Consider the following 18,503-nt stretch of genomic DNA (forward strand, 5'->3'; position numbering starts at 1 on the left):
GTTACTTTCTATGCCTATATACCCAAGATTACAGAAGAATTTTTCAGGCAAAAAGAGATCACAAATGGAAAAAGTTTATGATATCCTCATCTAAGGGACTTAATAAGAAAGAGCTGTTGGCAGGAAACTGGTTCCTTGTCACTTAGACCTCCCTGTTCACACAGTGGTATCTGGTACTTCCTGAGCTATTGATCCAAGAGAGAGGGAAAGTAAGTGGGAGTACATCACTGGTTACATTGACCAACTTTATTACAATGTGAGACACAACTACACAAAGCTAGATACAACTACACAGTGACCACCACTTGGGACTATTTGGGGTTTCTGACCTCCACAAACCCAGGTTTATTGATTTCTGTGATTGTCTGAACAATAGTTTCATATCTATCAAGAGTCAGTAATGCAACATTTGTTTAAAAAAAAAAAAAAAGCCTCACCATGGTAACCTTATATAAGGAAGCCAGAAAAAAAAGGGTTTGGGCAAGCAACTGACATCCATTTCGCATAATGTTGACTCTGCCTTAATAGATATCTTTTGGAAGGGTTGTCTTATTTTGCTTTGCTTGGTTTCTGCCTGAATTCTATCCTCTTATCTTAATGCTTTCAGAAGCAATTTAAGGTAAGATACATAGTAGATGTCCTATACATGTTTGCTGAATGAATAAACCTTTTAGATCGAGTCCAGCTTCTTCATTTTAACAATAGTCTGTCGTTTCTCAGCCCTTCAGAAATGCTGGTCACAGCAGCCTTATTCCTGCTTGCTGTAAACTGGTCATCATTGGCAGTGGGAAATATACACAAGGCAGGAAAGAAAGAGCTGATTTATTAGGATGGAGCATGCACCCACCCCACAGTGTTACTGAGACAATCCAAAGGCCACCTCTACCAATCACCACTACTATTTGACCTAAAATTGAACTTGGCCCTCTTTCTAAAAGAAAAGAATATTCTAACACTTTTGAAGAAGAGAAACTTCTGAGTGCTGCTCTAGCTTTACTGATATATTGGAAACTACATGGTAAACTTTACTCTGAAATTTCAACTGAGTATTGACTGGCCTAAAGGAAATGCTCTATAAATACATTTTGGTATGGACAAAGAAGAGGAAAAATTAGGAAGACATAAGATCAAAGGTGTAAGCATGTAAATTCCCTGTCCACTGTACTACTTTCTCTATAAGATTGGACATGTCTGAGCATACACACACACACACACACACACACACACACACACCATGGCTGTTTGAATTATTTATATATACTATTTTATTAAATATTCAGAACACTTTTTTGCATTTTAATTTTCTAAAATTAGATGCAACTTAAAATTAGTGTTTTATTATACCTCTTCCCCACAGCAATAGCAACAAAATCATTTCTCAACAATAAAAAAAAATGGCTATAAAAATCAATGTTGCATACCAGAATTTAAGATGTCAACAGGTATTTCTTCATAGCAGTAAGCTCTGATCCCGTGTCTCATCACCATTAGCTCTCTGTTCCTAATTATCCAATCACAAATATTAGCACCAGGAAGAACACGGTGTCAGCCCTACCCCCCCAGAACTGTTACCTGGAGCTCCATCAGGACTCTTTCTGCATCTCAACAGCAGGCTAGGAGTAGAATGCCCCTCCTGGGGTTGTAATGAGAGCGTGAGAAAAGCACTTCAGCAGGCTGAAAGTGGAGTTGGCTCACCTTGAACTGTGAAATGCTAACCCGCTGATACCCGAAGGAACAACCTTTGCTGCACCCTAGTGGCGGTGCGTTCTGAGCTCACACCTCTCACAACTTAAGTCTTTCACTAACTAGTGTTTGAGGAGATGCTTGAGATTTTTTTTTTTGTAGAACAACTTCATGAGCTCATTCCATAAAGAATGCACAGAGAATAATCTTAAACTTCTTGAACTTCCTCTCTCTATCCTAGAAGCAGGCCTAATGGCCAGGAAGCCCACCTTTTCTCTATCCCCATTTTCTTCTCTTTCATAGCTTTGCAAGCATGAAATTTTGGTGAGGCATAACCAGCTCATAAATGAATCTGTGTCATAGGCATTTGCCAACTCATACCTACCTTCTGTTGACTGTGTGGGTCCTCTGACCCTTTCCTAGCTTGTACAGTTCTGAAAAAAGCAAGAAGAAAATATTATTTAAATATCACTCTCTCTGGGTTTCAAAGAGGTTTTTTCCTAAGGGGGAAAACATGCCAGTTGCTTGTTACTTTAGGGCCCTAGTAACATACTATGCATATCCAAACTGAGCCAGCACAAAGAGCAAATAAAGGAGATTGAATTGAAAGATTCTCACTTTGTTGTTGAGGCCAGCCTTGAACTCATGATCTTCCTTTCTCAGTCTTCTGAGTTCTGGGACTGCAGACCATGTCACCAAGTTGCATTCTTACATGCTGATTGAAAATGTAGCATTCCAGCTGTGTGTGGTAACACATGCCAGCAATTCCAGTACTTGGGGGGTAGAGGCAGGAGGATCAGGTCATCAGCAACACAGAGTTCAAAGTCAGCCAGAACTACAGTGGACTCAATTTCAGAAATCAAATAACAACAGAAAAAAAAAAAAAAATAGCCAAACTATGATGACACATGCCTTTAACCCTAGCATTTTGGAGGCTGAGGCAAGTTAACCTCTGTTTGCTCCAGGCCGTCTAGAGCTACACTGTAAAACTCTGTCTCATGGTTGTTTGGCTCGAACTGTTTGGGGGGCACCCAGGCAGGGGGATTGGGATCTGTCCCTGGTCTATGAGCAGGCTTCTGGGAATCCAGTGCCTGTGGTGTGACGCCTTGCACAGCCTTGGTGCAGTGGGAAGGAGCTTGGACCTACCTAGGCTCAGTGTGCTGGGCTCTGCTGACTCCCCATGGGAGACCTTGATTTGGGGGATCTGGGGATGTGGGGTGGCTTGGGAGAGAGGGCTGGGGGGAGTGGGATGAAGGAGGAGGGGGGAATCTGTGGGTGGTATGTGGAGTGAATAGAAAATTTCTTAATAAAGAAAAATGAAAAAAAATAAAGAAAAGTTCTCATCTGAGAGGAAAGGATTAGATTAAGTGACCTTACATGGGGAGGTAAATTGCAAATATTAAAATAGTCATTTTGTCATTATTTTTTTTTAGCTGTACTAACCCTCACCCCAATGTTGCCACTGCTGTTAATAAGAGGAAATAAATACATTAAAATCCAAAAAAAGAAAAATCTCTGTCTCAAAAAGTAAAGCAAAAAAGTCTAAGCAGATTATATTTATGTTTTAAAATTATATTTCTATGTTTCATGTCCCTCGATATTTTATAATGGAAATGTAATAATAAATTATAATGATGATATTCCCAAACTATAGTTTTGCTTGAACCATCTTTTGGCATCCAGGTTCAGTGATAAATATGTGCAGGGTATGATCTTTTGGGTCTTATAACATTCTAAATTTGAAATGCCCTCCCCTCTCCAAAGGGTTCTCCTGTTTGAAGGTGTGGTCTCAAGCTAGTATGAATATCGAGAGGTAACTGAATCATAAAAGTACTAACATCATCACAGGATGGATGGATGGTTGGTTAGTTGGTTGGTTGGTTAATTGGTTGGTTGGTTAGTTAGGTTGGTTGGTTAATTGGTTGGTTGGTTTGGTTTGATTTATTTCAGAGAGACTCCCTTCATCTCAAGAGTTACAGTTTAACAGCCTCTACATTGAAAAACAACCTGAGAATTATATGCTCTATCTTGGGACTAATCCATTATTGTAGTTTTCTTGGTGGAAACATGGAAAGCAGGAGTCTGAGCAAGGAATTCCAGATACCAATGATGAACGGTGGTGTTCAGCCCAGTGTGGGCTGTGACAGATGCTGGAGCTGAGCTGTAGTCTCTCAACTCCATCAGGTCAGATGGCTGGCACACTGGACAAGATAAGCTACAACAGTTGAGTATGGCTGGCCAGGGAAAAGCAGACATTAGAAAATACTTGAAAATCCAGGCAGTCTATGTCTGAGACCAGTAGGATAGAGAGGATGGCAAAGTAAAGGCTGATTACCAATCCCAGCTGAGGGTTTGTGTGATAAATGATGGATGGTTGAACAAGAAGTTCAGATTAGAAACTCAAACTAAAGACGTTAAAAAAAAAAAAATCTTTGCCAGTAATGTCCATTCTCCAAAGGAGCACAGCTCAACAGCTGGCATCTCAGGTACCAGAATCCTGGTAAATATGGAGATAATATGGTTTTGTTTTAAACTCTTTAAATACCTGAAGGAACCAAAGTGACAACCAAAATGAACAGGACACTCCAAAATCTTAAACATAAAACCATGGCAATTACCTTTGAGAAACTCCTGGCTCCTATGTTACTAGAACTGACGTTTCATGCTGTGTTGTATTATTCATGAAATTACTGTCAACAGAAGTTCCATTGGAACTATATAACTGTTGTTCAGTAGGGACTTTTGGAAAGTAGACGTCGATCCTATCAGCAAAGCACAAGAAACGAGCCCTGAAGCTGGCCACACAGAGTCTCCACACCCTCTCCTTGGCTTCCTATGGCTGTACTCCAGTGTCAACTGCTTTGCCCTAGAAACCTACTCCCTACAACCATGTTCCTACAGCCCACACTGTCCTTGCCCTCGCAGTTGATTGACATCTTCTCTCTTGTCTTCGCTTTCTCCCTGTCCTGCTTAGCTTCCATGATCCATCAAGTCCATAAGACTTGCCAAAATCCCTTGACTCCCTTTTTTCCTCCCACAGCCTGCTGGCAAAATCCCAGTCCTGGATGAATGGAGCCATCTGCCTTTTTTGTGTGTGCCTGGGCAAGGACTGTTGAGCTCCTAGAGTTAAATTGCACATCTCCATGGTCTATGAATTCACGGTCATCAACCTCAAATGGATCTGAATACTGTCTGGCACTCTTCCTCCCGACTGGCTTCTGCTGACACCACTCTACCAAAACGTCTCAGCCAGAGTCACCAGTGATTTGATGACATTGCTCATTATAAGTCACTCTGTGGTTTTCAAATGACCTTCCCAAAATATAAAAAATAATTGATTGTATTTTCAACACCCTGCCACTGGCTTTCACAATATCCAGCTACTTTCTCCTGGAACTTTGTCTTAAACCATCTTCTCACCCCACAGCTCCTCTTGTCAAATCATTGTAATCTGGGAGATGCTACTGTAACTGATGGGTTGAGCTGCCAAATTTACAACCCCAGGAAGATATATTGACTCTTTTTTAAACAAAGTCTCATTCTGTAGCCTACCTAGGTTGCCTTAAGTATCCCTAGTACTGGGATAGTAGGTGTGAGCCCCCAAGCCCAGACCCAGAACAGCGTTTCTGAGTATGTCCACTAACAAGTTCCACAGAGACCTATGAGACAGTGAGTCCTGAAGGAAAGTCTTTATTATCCTCCATCCCCTGCCCCTCCCCGGTGTTTCCAAGTCAGGAGAGGAACCTTCTCGAAAGAGAGAGTTGGGGCTATTGAGCCTTCTCCATGGTCCTGCGCTTACCACATCCTGTCACTCACTGGTGATGTTGGGTCTACCTTTTAAATATTTACCTGGCTCCTCACACTGTTTTTCATCCCCATTTTAATCTCCACTGGCATCATCCTCTGTATTCCTCTTTGCTGCCTTCCAAAGACAGAAAGTTTGCTGGTTGTTTGTTTGTTTGTTTTCCTTTTTGTTCTCTAGAACAAATCTGGTGAGTCAATCCCTAAACTAAAACTTTAGTGGTTTATCATGTGCTTAGTATTGTGACTAAAACCTACAGCAGCCTGTCTGAATAGACTCATGTCAATACACTAGCTAAGTGGTTTCTCTCACTCTTTAGAAACATACAAGGCTTCTTCTATAGATCTTAGTTCTAGTTTTTTTGGGCTTTGACACACACTGACTTCTCTTCCTCAATCTCTCCCTCCCACTTCTTTCTCTGTGAATATTTTTATTGTTGAGGTGCTAAAGATTAAACATAGGTCCTCAAACATACTACATTAGGCAACTGCACTATCCCTAAACTCTACCTGTGGTCTCTACTTATTTGTTTGTTTTTAATTTTTTGTCACATAGTTTTGAAAGATACTGGTTCAAAAATGTATTTCCATCACAAAGGTTCCCTACTCTGTCCATGCTATTGAGGAAAAGCCCCAGCCTCTGACTGCCTCAGCAAGCATCTAGGACCAACCCAGATGGTACACAGTCTGTCAGAGCAGAGTCGTGGTATTAGCAACCATGGGACTCAGGGCAGAGACATAGCTGCAGGCATCACCTGTGGCAGCCTGAGGACTTCTTTCCAGAGACTTCTGCTCAGATGGAGCCAGGATTCTTGACGTCACTAAAGAAAAGAGTTTCAGGGTGAGTTAGTATGCAACAGAATTGGAGGATTTTTTTTTTAATTGTTTAGAGACTTGTGGGTTTTTTTGTTTTGTTTTGTTTTGTTTTGTTTTTGTTTTTGTTTTTGTTTTGAGACAAGGTTTCTCCATGTAACAGGCCTGGCTGTCCTGGAACTCACTTTTTAGACCACATTGGCTTTAACTCACAGAGATCTGCCTGCCTCTTCATCCCAAGTGCTAGGATTAAAGACATGTGCCACCACTGCCCAGCGAGATTTATTATTAATTGTGTTATGACACAGATGGACCACTAGTACTAACTAATCTATTATGGTGTTTCCAGGCATAGGATAAGAAGCCTACTATATTTTTGTTTGATCTGTGTAAGCAGAAAAATTTCAAACAAATGAAAGAAAGGCTCCATTGGATAGATTATGGCAAAAGGAAATCTCAGCCCATGAACCAATTTCCAGACTTGAGCCAGTGTATAGACTCAGAACCCCTTGAATGAAGGGATGGCCAAATTCTCCTGAGCAAGGACCTTGACAAAATACCTAAAAGTTTTACTGTTAGCCTTTCTCCAGTCTTTCCCCCAGAGAGACCTCTGACCTTGTACAAGGGTAGCTATACACTGGAGGAGAGAAAATAATCAGACTTTCTGAGGTCTATTGGAGCCTGATTATGAGTTGACACTGCTTCAGGTAGACTCCAAGAAACAGTGTGGCCCTCCAGTTAAAGTAAGGACCTATGGAAGTCAGGTGCTAAATGGAATTTTATCGTAAGTCCAACTCACAGTAGGTCCAGTGGGTCTCCAAACTCATCCTGTGGTTACTTCCTCAGCCCTAGAATGAATAGATACACTTAGAAGTTGGCAGGATTCTCACACTGGTTCCCTGACCTGTAGATTAAGGGCTACTGTGGTTGGAAAGGCTAAAGAAAAGCCTTTAGAGTTGCCTCTGCCAGGGAAAATAACGAATCAAAAACAGCATGGTGCCAGGCAGTGTAGTGCACGCCTTTGATCCCAGCACTTGGGAGGCAGAGCCAGGCAGATCTCTGTAAATTCAAGGCCAGCCTGGTCTCCAAAGGGAGTTCCAGGAAAGGCGCAAAGCTACACAGAGAAACCCTGTCTCGGAAAAACAAAACAAAACAAAACAAAACAAAAAACAGCATGGCATCCTGGAGTAGCTGCAGAAGGCAGTACTACATCTCCCTTTCACTCTCCCCTCTGGCCAGCGCAGAAGACAGATGGATCATGGAAGATGATATGTGGTGATATTGTGTTCCCCAAAATATTGTGCACCCTAATAAATTTATCTGAGGTCAGAGAACAGACAGCCACTAGATACAGAGGCTAGAAAATGGTGGCACTCACACCTTCAATCCTAGCATTTCAGAGACAGAAATCCCTCTGGATCTCTGTGAGTTCAAGGCCACATTGCAAACAGCCAGGCCTGGTGACACGTGCCTTTAATCCCAAGAAGTGAGCCTTTAATCCCAGGGAGTGACGGCAGAAAGCAGAAAGATATATAAGGCGTGAAGACCAGAAACTAGAAGCATTTGGCTGGTTAAGCTTTTAGGCTTTGGAGCAGCACAGTTCAGGTGAGATTCATTCTGGATGAGGACTCAGAATCTTCCAGTCAGAGAAAACAGGATCAGCTGAGGAACTGGCGAGGTGAGGAAGCTGTGGCTTGTTCTGCTTCTCTGATCTTCCAGCATTCACCCCAATAACTGGCCTCAGGTTTGTTTTTATTAATAAGACATTTTAAGATTCATGCTACAATGATAGTTGACTGTTGAAAACTCAGTCAGGTAGCAACTCTGATTGCAGCTGCTGTACCAGATGTGGTGGTCATTATTTGAGCAGGTTGACACATCTGGTACATGGTATACAGCTATTAACCTAGCAAGTGCCTTTTTCTCAGTACCTGTCCCTACAGACCACCAGAGGCAATTTTCTTTCAGCTGGCTAGACCAACAGTACACCTTTACAGTTTATCTCAGGGATATATTCACTCTCTTGCCCAGTGTCATAACTTAGTTACAAGGATCTTGATCATATGTCTGTCTCCTCCACAAAATGTTACATCGGTGCACTATATTGATGACATTATGCTGATTGGACCAAGCAAGCAGGAGGTAGCAACCACTTTGGACTTATTGATAACACTTATGTAGATCAGAGGATAGCAAATAAATCCAACCAAAATTCAAGGGCCTTCTACCTCCTCAGTGAAATTCTTAGGAGTCCAGTGGTGTGGAGCATGTAGAGATATTTCTTTTAAGGTAAAAGATAAATTATTGTAGCTGGCCCCTCTCACCACCAAGAGAGAAGCACAATGTTTAGTGGGCCTGTTTGAATTCTGGAGACAGCGCATTCCTCACTTAGGTGTGTTACTCCTGCACATATACCAAGCGGCTCAGAAAGCTGCTAGCTTTAAGGGGGAGGGGCTGGAAAAGGAGAAGACTTTCAATAGGTCCAGGCTACTCTGCCACTTGGACCATATGATCCAGTAGACCAGATGGTACTTGAAATGTGTGGTGGTTTAAATAAGAATGGCCCCCATACTGCTCAAGTATTTGAATGTTTAGTCACCAGGGAGTGGAACTTTTGAAAGGATTAGGAGGTGTGGCTTTGTTGGAATAGGTGTGGCCTTGTTGGAAGAAGTGTTTCACTGGGGGTGGGCTTTGAGGTTGCGAAAGCTCATGTTAGGCCCAGTCTCTCCCTCACCTCTCTGCCTGCAGATCAGGATGTATCTCTCAACTCCTTTTCCATACACCATGTCTTCCCGCCATGATGATAATGGACTAAATTTCTGAAACTATAAGAAAGCCCCCAATTAAATGCTTTCTCATATAAGAGTTGCCTTGGTCATGGTGTCTCTTCCCATCAATAGAACAGTGACTAGAACAAGGTGTCAGTGACAGGGATGCTGTTTGAAGCCTTTGGCAGGCCACTATAGGTGAATCACAGAATCGACCTCTGGGATTTCAGAGCAAGGCTCTACCATCATCTGCAGACAACCATTCTCCCTTTGAAAGACAGCTCTTGGCTTGCTATCAGGCCTTAGTGGAAACTGAACATGATCAGGCCTAAACAGGTCCTGAAGTCACAAGTAAGTTATATGAAGAAGTCACCCAAATGTCAGGCATGGTGGCACATAGCTTTAATCACAGCACTTTGGCACAAAGGTAGGAAGATCTCTGAGGTTTGAATCCAGCCTGGTCTACAGAAAGAGTTCCATGGTAGCCAGGGCTACACAGAGAAACTTTGTTTTGGAAAACCAAAAAAGAAGAGGAAGAGGAGGAGGAGGAGGAGGAAAATGAAGAAGTAGAAGGAGGAGGAGGAGAAAGAAGTTGCCCAAATGTCTATGGTTTCTACTCCTATTACAATGCTGTCTGCTGCCAAGCATGTACCTGTAGCCTCATGGGGTGTACCCTATGATCGGTTGACTGAGGAAGAGAAGACTAGGGCCTGTTTTTCTGATGGTTCTGCATGTCATGCATACTACCTGGAAGTAGACAGTTGCAGCATTACAGCCCCCTTGTAGGACAACCCTGAAGATACCAGTGAAGGGAAATCTTCATAGTAGGCAGAAATTTGGGCAGTACACATGACCATGCATTTTGTTTGGAAGGGAAAATGGCCAAATGTGCAATCATTCAATGATTGGCTGGATGGTCAGGGACTTGGAAAGAGAAAGACATCTAGAGAAGAAGTATGTGGATAGATCTCTCCAAATGGGTGAAGGATGGGAAGATACTTGCCTCTCATGTAAATGCTCATCAAAAGGTGAATTCAGCAGAGGGAGAGTTCATTAATCAAGTGTATAGGATGACCTGTTCTGTGGACAGTCAGCCTCTTTCCCCTTCCTGTCATGGCCCAATGGACCCATGAACAAAGTGGCCTTGGTGGCAGATATGGAAGTTCTGCATGGGCTTGATAATATGAACTTCCACTCACCAAGGCTGACCTGGCTACAGCTGCTGCTAAGTGCCAGATCTGCCAACAGCAGAGACCAACACTGAGCTCTAAATATGGCATCATTACCCAGGGTGACCAGTCAGCAACCTGGTGGCAGGTTGACTACATTGCACTACTTCCTTGGCGGAAAAGGCAACACTTGGTCCTTACTGGAGTAGATACTTATTCGGGTTATGGATTTGCCTTTCCTGCATGTAATGCTTCTGTCAAAACCACCATCCATGGACTTACAGAATGCCTTCCACACAGTATTGCTACTGACCAAGGAACTCAATCCACAGCCAGAGAAGTGTGACAGTGAACCTGTAAACACGGAATCCACTGCTCTTAACATGTTCCCCACCATCACGAAGCCATTGGCCTGATAGAAAGATGGAATGGCCTTTTGAAGAAACCACTACACTGCCAATTAATTGGGTGGCAGCAGCTTAGAGAGCTGGGGCGGGAGTCCCCAGAAGGTGGTATGTGCTTTGAATCCAACATATGGTACAGTTTCCCCCACAGCCACTTCCAGGAAACAAGGGGCAGAAAATGGAATGGTTCCTTTCACTATCACCCCAAGGGACCCACTAGGAAAATGTTTGCTTCCTGACCCCACAACCTTAAGTTCTGCTGGCCTAGAAGTTCCAGAGTGAGTAGTGCTCCTGCCAAAAGACACAAACATTCCATTGAGCTGGAAGCTCAGACTTCACTTCGCCTTGGCTACTTTGGGCTTCTGATGCCCTTAACCCAACAGACTAAGAAAGGAATAGCAGGGGTGATTGATCCATATTACCAAGAGGAAGTCAGATTGCTTCTCCATGATGAAGAAAGGTTATGTCTGGAGAGCAGGAGATCTTTCAGGGTATCTCTTGGTGCTACCATGTCCTGTGATGTAAGTTAATGGGACACTACAATGGCCTAATCAGGCAGGATGACAAAGGGCACAGACCCTTCGGGAATGATCGAATGTGTCACTCCTCCAGGAAAAGAACCAAGACATGATGAAGTGCTTGCTAAGGAAGAGAAAACATGGAATGGGTCATAGAGGAAGGTGGTTAAAATAAATACCAGCTAAGGCCATGTGACCAGTTGCAGAAACAAGGATTATACTTGACGTGAGTTTTTCCATCATATTTTGTTAAGTATGTGTTTGAACAGATATTTATCATGTAATGTAACATCGATTAATAAAGTATCAGTGGTTATCATATTTAAGTTTTAAAATACCAAAAGAATGTCCCTCAAGGGACATTGTCACTTATTCTAAATATATAATGTGTTTGTAAATGTACATAGAATAGTTATATCATGTTAGACATAATTTTGACCTGGTTATTGTTTTTGTTTGTTTGTTTGTTTGTTTGATTTTGAGACATGGTTTCTCAGTGTAATCTCTCTGGCTGTCCTGGCACTCTCTTTGTATACCAGGCTACCCTGAACTCACAGAGATCCACCTGCCTCTGCTCCTGGAGTGCTAGGATTAAAGGTGTGTGCCACCATGCTTGGCTCTGGTTATTGTTTTCATTTGGAAATTAAGCATGACATAAGGATGTATGAATGTGTGTCAGGTTGACAAAGTGTGAACTTGTGATGGCTATTCTTTGATGGTCACATTGACTACCTCTAGAATTAACCATAACCCAAGCGGCTGGGTACACCTGGGAGGGCTTTTTCTCTACATTAAATCATTTGAAGTGGGAAGAGCCACTTTTAATCTGGAGCTTTTGAGATGAGAAAATCCACCTTTAATCTGGGGTCCACCTTCTGCTGGCAGCCGGTATAAGGACATGAAAGAAGGAAGCTCTTGCTCTGTGTCTGCTTGTTCTCCCTGTGCTGGTCAGTCCATTCTTTACTGGCATTAGATCATACTTCTTCAGGATTCTGGCAGGTACTGAAGACCAGCTGAGACATCCAGCCTTGTGGATTGATCAGATATTAAATTTTTGGACCTTCCATTAGTAGACAGCCATTGTTGGACTATCTGGACCACAGCCTGTAAGCCACTCTAATAAATTTGGAAATTAGGCATAACGTAAGGAGAAATATATATATTTCATTCTATCGGTTCTGTCTCTCCAGAGAACCCTCACCAATACATATGTATATGTGTGTCTGTGCACACAGGGCATTGGATCCCCTGGGGCTGGAGCTAGAGTTGTGAACCACCAAATGTAATTACCAGGAACTCAGGTCCTCTGGAAGAGCAGCAAATGCTCTTAATTGCTAAGCCATCCAGCCCAGAACTGGAGTTATTATAGGTGGTGTTTTCCTGTCCTACATCTACTCTCAAATAATCACTCAGAGGCTTAATATTAATTACAAACACTTGGCCAATAGCTTAGGCTTGTTACTAACTAGCTCTTACATTTTAAGTTAACCCATATTCCTTATTTACACTCTTCCATGTGGTGGTACCTTTATTATCACGGCACATTCATCTCTGCTCCCTCTGCATCTAGCTGGCAACTGCTCTAACACCAACCTTCTTTATCCCATCTTCAATTTGGCTTTCCTGCCTAACTTTATCCTATTCTGTCTATTGGCCAGTCAGCTTGTTTATTAAAACCAATCATAGCGACATATGTTTACACAGTGTACAGAAGGATTATTCCACAGCAAGTTATTAAGAGGAAGTCATGAAGATTTAAGCCTGGGGTTCATAGAAAGAAAAGTGGTTAAGGAAAGTGTAGTACATACCTGAGCACCAGTGTAGGCTTCCCAAGAGAGATGCCCTTGAATACCTCTGCAATAACAATAGACATCATTTTGGTAGCTTCTGCAGTTACATCTCAAATGGTTGCTAAGGAACTTAAATGTGGTTCCTCAGGTGCACTGGACAGAATTATAGCTGATCAGATAAAATCCTAGGTCACAGATGTTACACGAGGCAGTTAAGATATGTTTGAAGATTATGAATGAAGTTTATGAGAGGCCCAGAAGACAGCAGGGTTATTTTTGTTTTGTTTTGGTTTGGTTTGGTTTTTGTTTTTTTCGAGACAGGATTTCTCTGTGTAGCTTTGCTCCTTTCCTGGGTCTTGCTCAGCAGACTAGGCTGGCCTCGAACTCACAAAGATCTGCCTGCCTCTGCCTCCTGAATGCTGGGATTAAAGGCGTGTGCCACCACCTCCCGGCTGACAGCAGGGTTATATCTGGGAAAGAAGGAAGCTATTTGAAGAGCATGTACACCTACGCCTTGAGCATGGTGCATTGCTAACTTAACGTTCTTGTTTAAAATCTCTCTGTATAAAGAGAATATTATATTTTTGTGCCAAGTGCTGTTGGTTGTTCAGACGTTTTTTGACTCTCAGCTGAAGATATGTGTAGACCAGACCTGGCGGGAGGGATTCTTTTTCCTTTCTGTGTGCCCTCAGTTTTCCTTGTGTTTTTCACTTGCGTCACTAATCACTTTATAACACAGCTCTCTCCCTTCATGTTACTGAGGATTTAAAAAAAAAGTCTAAACATACCATCTAAGTTCACTAGCTTTCAGTTGACTAAAAAATGGCTAAATTTGAAGGTTACACAGCTGGGGTGATGCCTTATTAGTTTCCCACTGGCTTTGCCATAGATAATATTTCTGTCATGTAGGTTATGGCAATAGCTGTCCAGTTACATTTTAGGGGCATAAAGGCCACTTTTGATGAAAACACTGACTCTTCGGCTGGGCTTGCCGATGTCTAGTGAGTGACTGGCACAAGCTGAGAAGGTTTGACATCTCTTTACTCACATGGCTTCTATCCCCTTTGTTACCCTGACCTAGGGGGCAGAGTCTTCTACAGGCTCTGCATGTACACATGTTGACAATTTAAGAGACATTTTACCCAGAACTGTACTGTAGGGTTAGCTTGACCTAGACTTGCCTTGAGTCTGTTTTCTCACCAGCTTTCATGACCAGAAGTACCAGAACATAAAAGGAGGGAAGTGGGAAGCACATGACTTGTGAAGACCAGAGCATGCATGCATGCATGCATATATATCCTCCTCCTCATTAGTCCATCCACACTGCAGAAGCTCTGAGCCACACCACCTTGGTCTTGCCCTGGCCTGCACTGCAAGTCTCCCTTGGGATCTGCCTACTTCTTCACCTCTGATCTCCACAGCTAGAGTGATATAGCACAGATGGATTGAATGTCACTTCCGCCCCAAGTTTCCCAAAGCTTCCTTCTCATTAGACTAGAAGCCCAGTTCTTTCCAGTGGCTCATGGCGCCTTATTCCACCTGTCACTCAGCTTCCCCGCTTTGTTCTCTGTGTTGCAACCATTCTGTTCTTCCTGCTGTTCCCAAAACTCTACCAGCATACTCCCTTTGCAGGGCCTTGGCATTTGCTGGTTTCTCTCAGCCTGGAACACGCTCCCTCAAGTTTCCTGAAGCTTGCTATCCCCTCCACTCAGTATTCAGCTCTTTGCTGTGATCAGTGAAAAAGTTTCTCTGACAAGCCTGCTTAAAATTGCAATTCCTGTCTGCCCTTTCTGAAGGGAAATGGAGGCAGAGTAGACCTGGGGGAGAGGAGAAGAGCGGGGGACGGACTGGGAGGAGGAGAGGGGAGGGAACTGTAGTCCAGGATGTATTATATGAGAGAATGAAAAAAAATGCAGCTCCCTGTCCTGACCATGGTGAAGCAGGCCTGGAAACAATGGCAGCTCTCTTCTGGACCACTACTGTCTTCAATAATGGTGAGATATCTTCATCTAACATCCTGTAACATTTATTAATTCCTTTTGCTTATTAACATTTTTCTTCTCTGAGACTGCCAGTTCTTTTTTTTAATTCAAGATTCTTCAGAAAATATATTCTGATTACAGTTTCCCCTACCCCAACTCCTCCAAGACTTACCCACCCACCCAAATCCAAACCTTTCTCTCTCTCTTTAGAAGACAAACAGGCAAGGAGACACATACTCACACAGAAAACCCATAGAAACAAAATTAGAAGCCATAGCGTATAAGCAAAAGGTCTGTAAGGGAAAACAAAAACAAGAAAAACAGACAAAGTGCTATGACACCAAGAAAACCTCTAAAATTACCATTGAGTTCGTTTTGTGTTGGCCATCTGCTAGGCATGGGACTCCCTTAAGTGTGGTTTGTATACCCAGCAAGACTCCATTTGGGGAAAACTAACTTCCTTTGTGGGCAGTTATCAATTAGAGATAGCTTCTGGGTTACAGATGGGGACTTGTGTCCACCCACCCTCACTTACCTATAGTATAAGCCTGTGCAGGCCCTACACATGCTGCCATCCATCAGTTCATATGTGCTTCAGTCCTGTTATGTCTAGAAGGCCTTATTTCTTTGATGTCTTCCATCCTTACTGGCTCTTACACTCTTTCTGCCTCCTCTTCTTCCAGAGATCCCTGAACCCTGAGGATAAGATTTGATGGAGACATCTCACCTAGAACTGAATGTCCCAAGGTCTCTTGCTCTCTACACATTCTCCAGTTGTGGGTCTTTGTATTTGTTCCCATCTACTGCAGGAGGAAGCTTCTCTGATGATGGCTGAGCAAGATATTGTATGGCAAAATGTTGTTAGGAGTCATTTGCTACACTCATTTAGCAGAACAGTAGTTGATTTTCCCCTGGGTCTATGTCCTATCTACTCTCATGTTTGTGACCACCCAGGCATTGTCAGGCACGTGCTCCGTGGAGTGGGACTTAATTCCAATCCAATCGTGGTTGGTCACTCCCATAATGTTTGTGCCACTATTGGGCCAGCAGATCTTGCAGGTAGGTCATGATTGAAGATCAAGATGAACAACTCTTTGAGGACAAAATTCCCCCTTAATCATTGCATTTCACCACTGCCACAGAGTAGATCCTGGCATTAGTTACCTTTCTGTCACTGTGATAAAACAACATAGGCAAGGGAACTTAGAAAAAGAAAGAGTTTATTTGGGCTTATGGTTCCAGAGTGTAAGAGTCCACAGTGGGAGGAACAGGAGGCTAAGAGCTGACATCTTGAACTGTAAGCACAAAACAGAGAGAGTGAAGAAGAAATGGTGCTGGTTTTTTTACTCACAAAGCCCACTCCCAGTGACTTACTCCAACAAGGCCACACCTCCTAAGCCTCCCCAAACAGTGCCACCAACTGAAGACCAGGCATTCAAATGCCACAGACTGTGGGTGGCATTTCTCATGCAAATCATGAACAACTCTCAAAAGAGATTGTTTTTGTTTGGTGCTTGTTGTTGCTTATTTATTTATTTGTTTGTTTGTTTAGAGGTCTCATTATGTTGCCCAGACTGGCTTCAGGCTTCACAATCTTCCTCCCACTCTCCCTCCAAGTGCTAGGATTACAAATATGTGCCTAACACTTTGTATATATACATATATGAATCCAGAAATAAATGTACAACATCTTCAATACACATTGATAAGAAAATCACTTGTTTTAATATCATCATGAACCTATGGCTTGAATTCTACTGGTTACATCCTCATGTACTCCTAGAATATTAAATACTTGTTTGAATACATTTTCTGCTTTTGGACTGACTTCTTGCTCACACTGTTTGCAAAACCTAATGAAACACTCTTATCTTCTTCTAGGTTTATCAACTTCTAGGCCTTCAATGTCATTAACTTTCCAAATTTGTTTACCTTTGGCTGTCTCTTCCATTGCTAATTTGCATTCATAATTTCAATACCCTCTGTGCTGGCTAGATTTATGTCAACTTGATACAAACTATCATCCTCTGAAAGGAGGGAACCTCAATTGAGAAAATGCCTCCATAACATAGGGCTGCAGGGCAGCCTGTAGAGCATTTTCTAAATTAGTGGTCAATGGGAGAGGGTCCAGCCCATTGTGGGTGGCCCCACCCCTGGATTGGTGGTCCTGGGTTCTATAAGAAAGCAGGCTGAGTAAGCCATATGGAGCAAGCCAGTAAATAGCACTCCCCCATGGTCTCTGTATCGGCTCCTGCCTCCAGGTTCCTGTCTGTTTGAGTTCCTGTCTTGGCTTCCTTCAGTGATGGACTACAATGTGGAAATGTAAGCCAAAGAAACCCTTTCCTCCTCCCCAATTTGCTTTTTGGTCACAGTGTTGTGTTGCACCAACAGAAACCCCCAAACACCCTCTGATATGATTTTAAACTGTCTATCAGTTATCTGTACTTCAAAATCAACATTTAGAAACTCAAATGATTTGCACAACTATTCACACTGACTTTGCACAAAATATACATATACTGAGACTATACTTCCTTGTTTGCATAGGTATATAATAATGTACAGGTTACCTGCCTCATTATATAGTTGTATAACCAAGGGAGAAATGATAGATCTCTCATACCCCATAGATCTCTGTGTCTTCCTGTTCTTTACCTGATTTTTTTTCATAGACCATTTTCTTCTTTCCTCACTCACTCATTAATTCTTTCATTTCTGCAGTCTTGTGGATTGAGCCTAGTGCTTTGCACATGCTAAGAAGCACTCTACCACTTAGCCACCTCCCATGTACACACACACACAGAGATTCCTTCTTTTTTGTGGTTTCAAATCTTTTGTTAAGAGTAGGTATGACAGGAAGATAAAATAATGACTCTGCATTAAAGGAATGAGACATTGTTTATTCTAAACCTAACGTGAGTGATGGTGACTTGGAAACTCAGATTCAAGACACCTTGAATGACCTGCTGCTCTAAAGCAAAGAGACAAGGAAGGTCGTCTATTGATGCAGTTAAGAAAAGCCTTTTTTTGTGGACATTGTGTAGGCTGGCTGCAGAAAAGGAAGGTGGTTTTGGATGTTATCTTGTTATTCTTAGCCTTGGGGTTACTCAAGGCTACAGGTCTATGAAAGTGACAGTAAAAGGGGTAACAAGAAAGTTAGGTCAGATATAAGATCCAGAACTGGCCGTTTTTATAAAGGGTCTAAGATAACTCTAGAGATGTGTGGTGGAATTGTGTTCCCTAAAATATTGTGCACCCTAATACATTTATCTGCGGTCAGAGAACAGACAGCCACTAGATACAGAGGCTAGAAAATGGTGGCACTCACGCCTTCAATCCTAGCATTTCAGAGATCTCTGGATCTCTGTGAATTCAAGGCCACATTGGAAACAGCCAGACATGGTGACACACGCCTTTAATCCCCAGGGAGTGATAGCAGAAAGCAGAAAGATATATGAGGCTTGAAGACCAGAAACTAGAAGCATTTGGCTGGTTAAGCTTTTAGGCTTTGAGCAGCAGTTCAGCTGAGATTCATTCTGGATGAGGACACAGAGGCTTCCAGTCTGAGGAACACA

Source organism: Onychomys torridus, chromosome 23 (genome assembly GCF_903995425.1).
Source record: "Onychomys torridus chromosome 23, mOncTor1.1, whole genome shotgun sequence".
Lineage (NCBI taxonomy): Eukaryota > Metazoa > Chordata > Mammalia > Rodentia > Cricetidae > Onychomys > Onychomys torridus.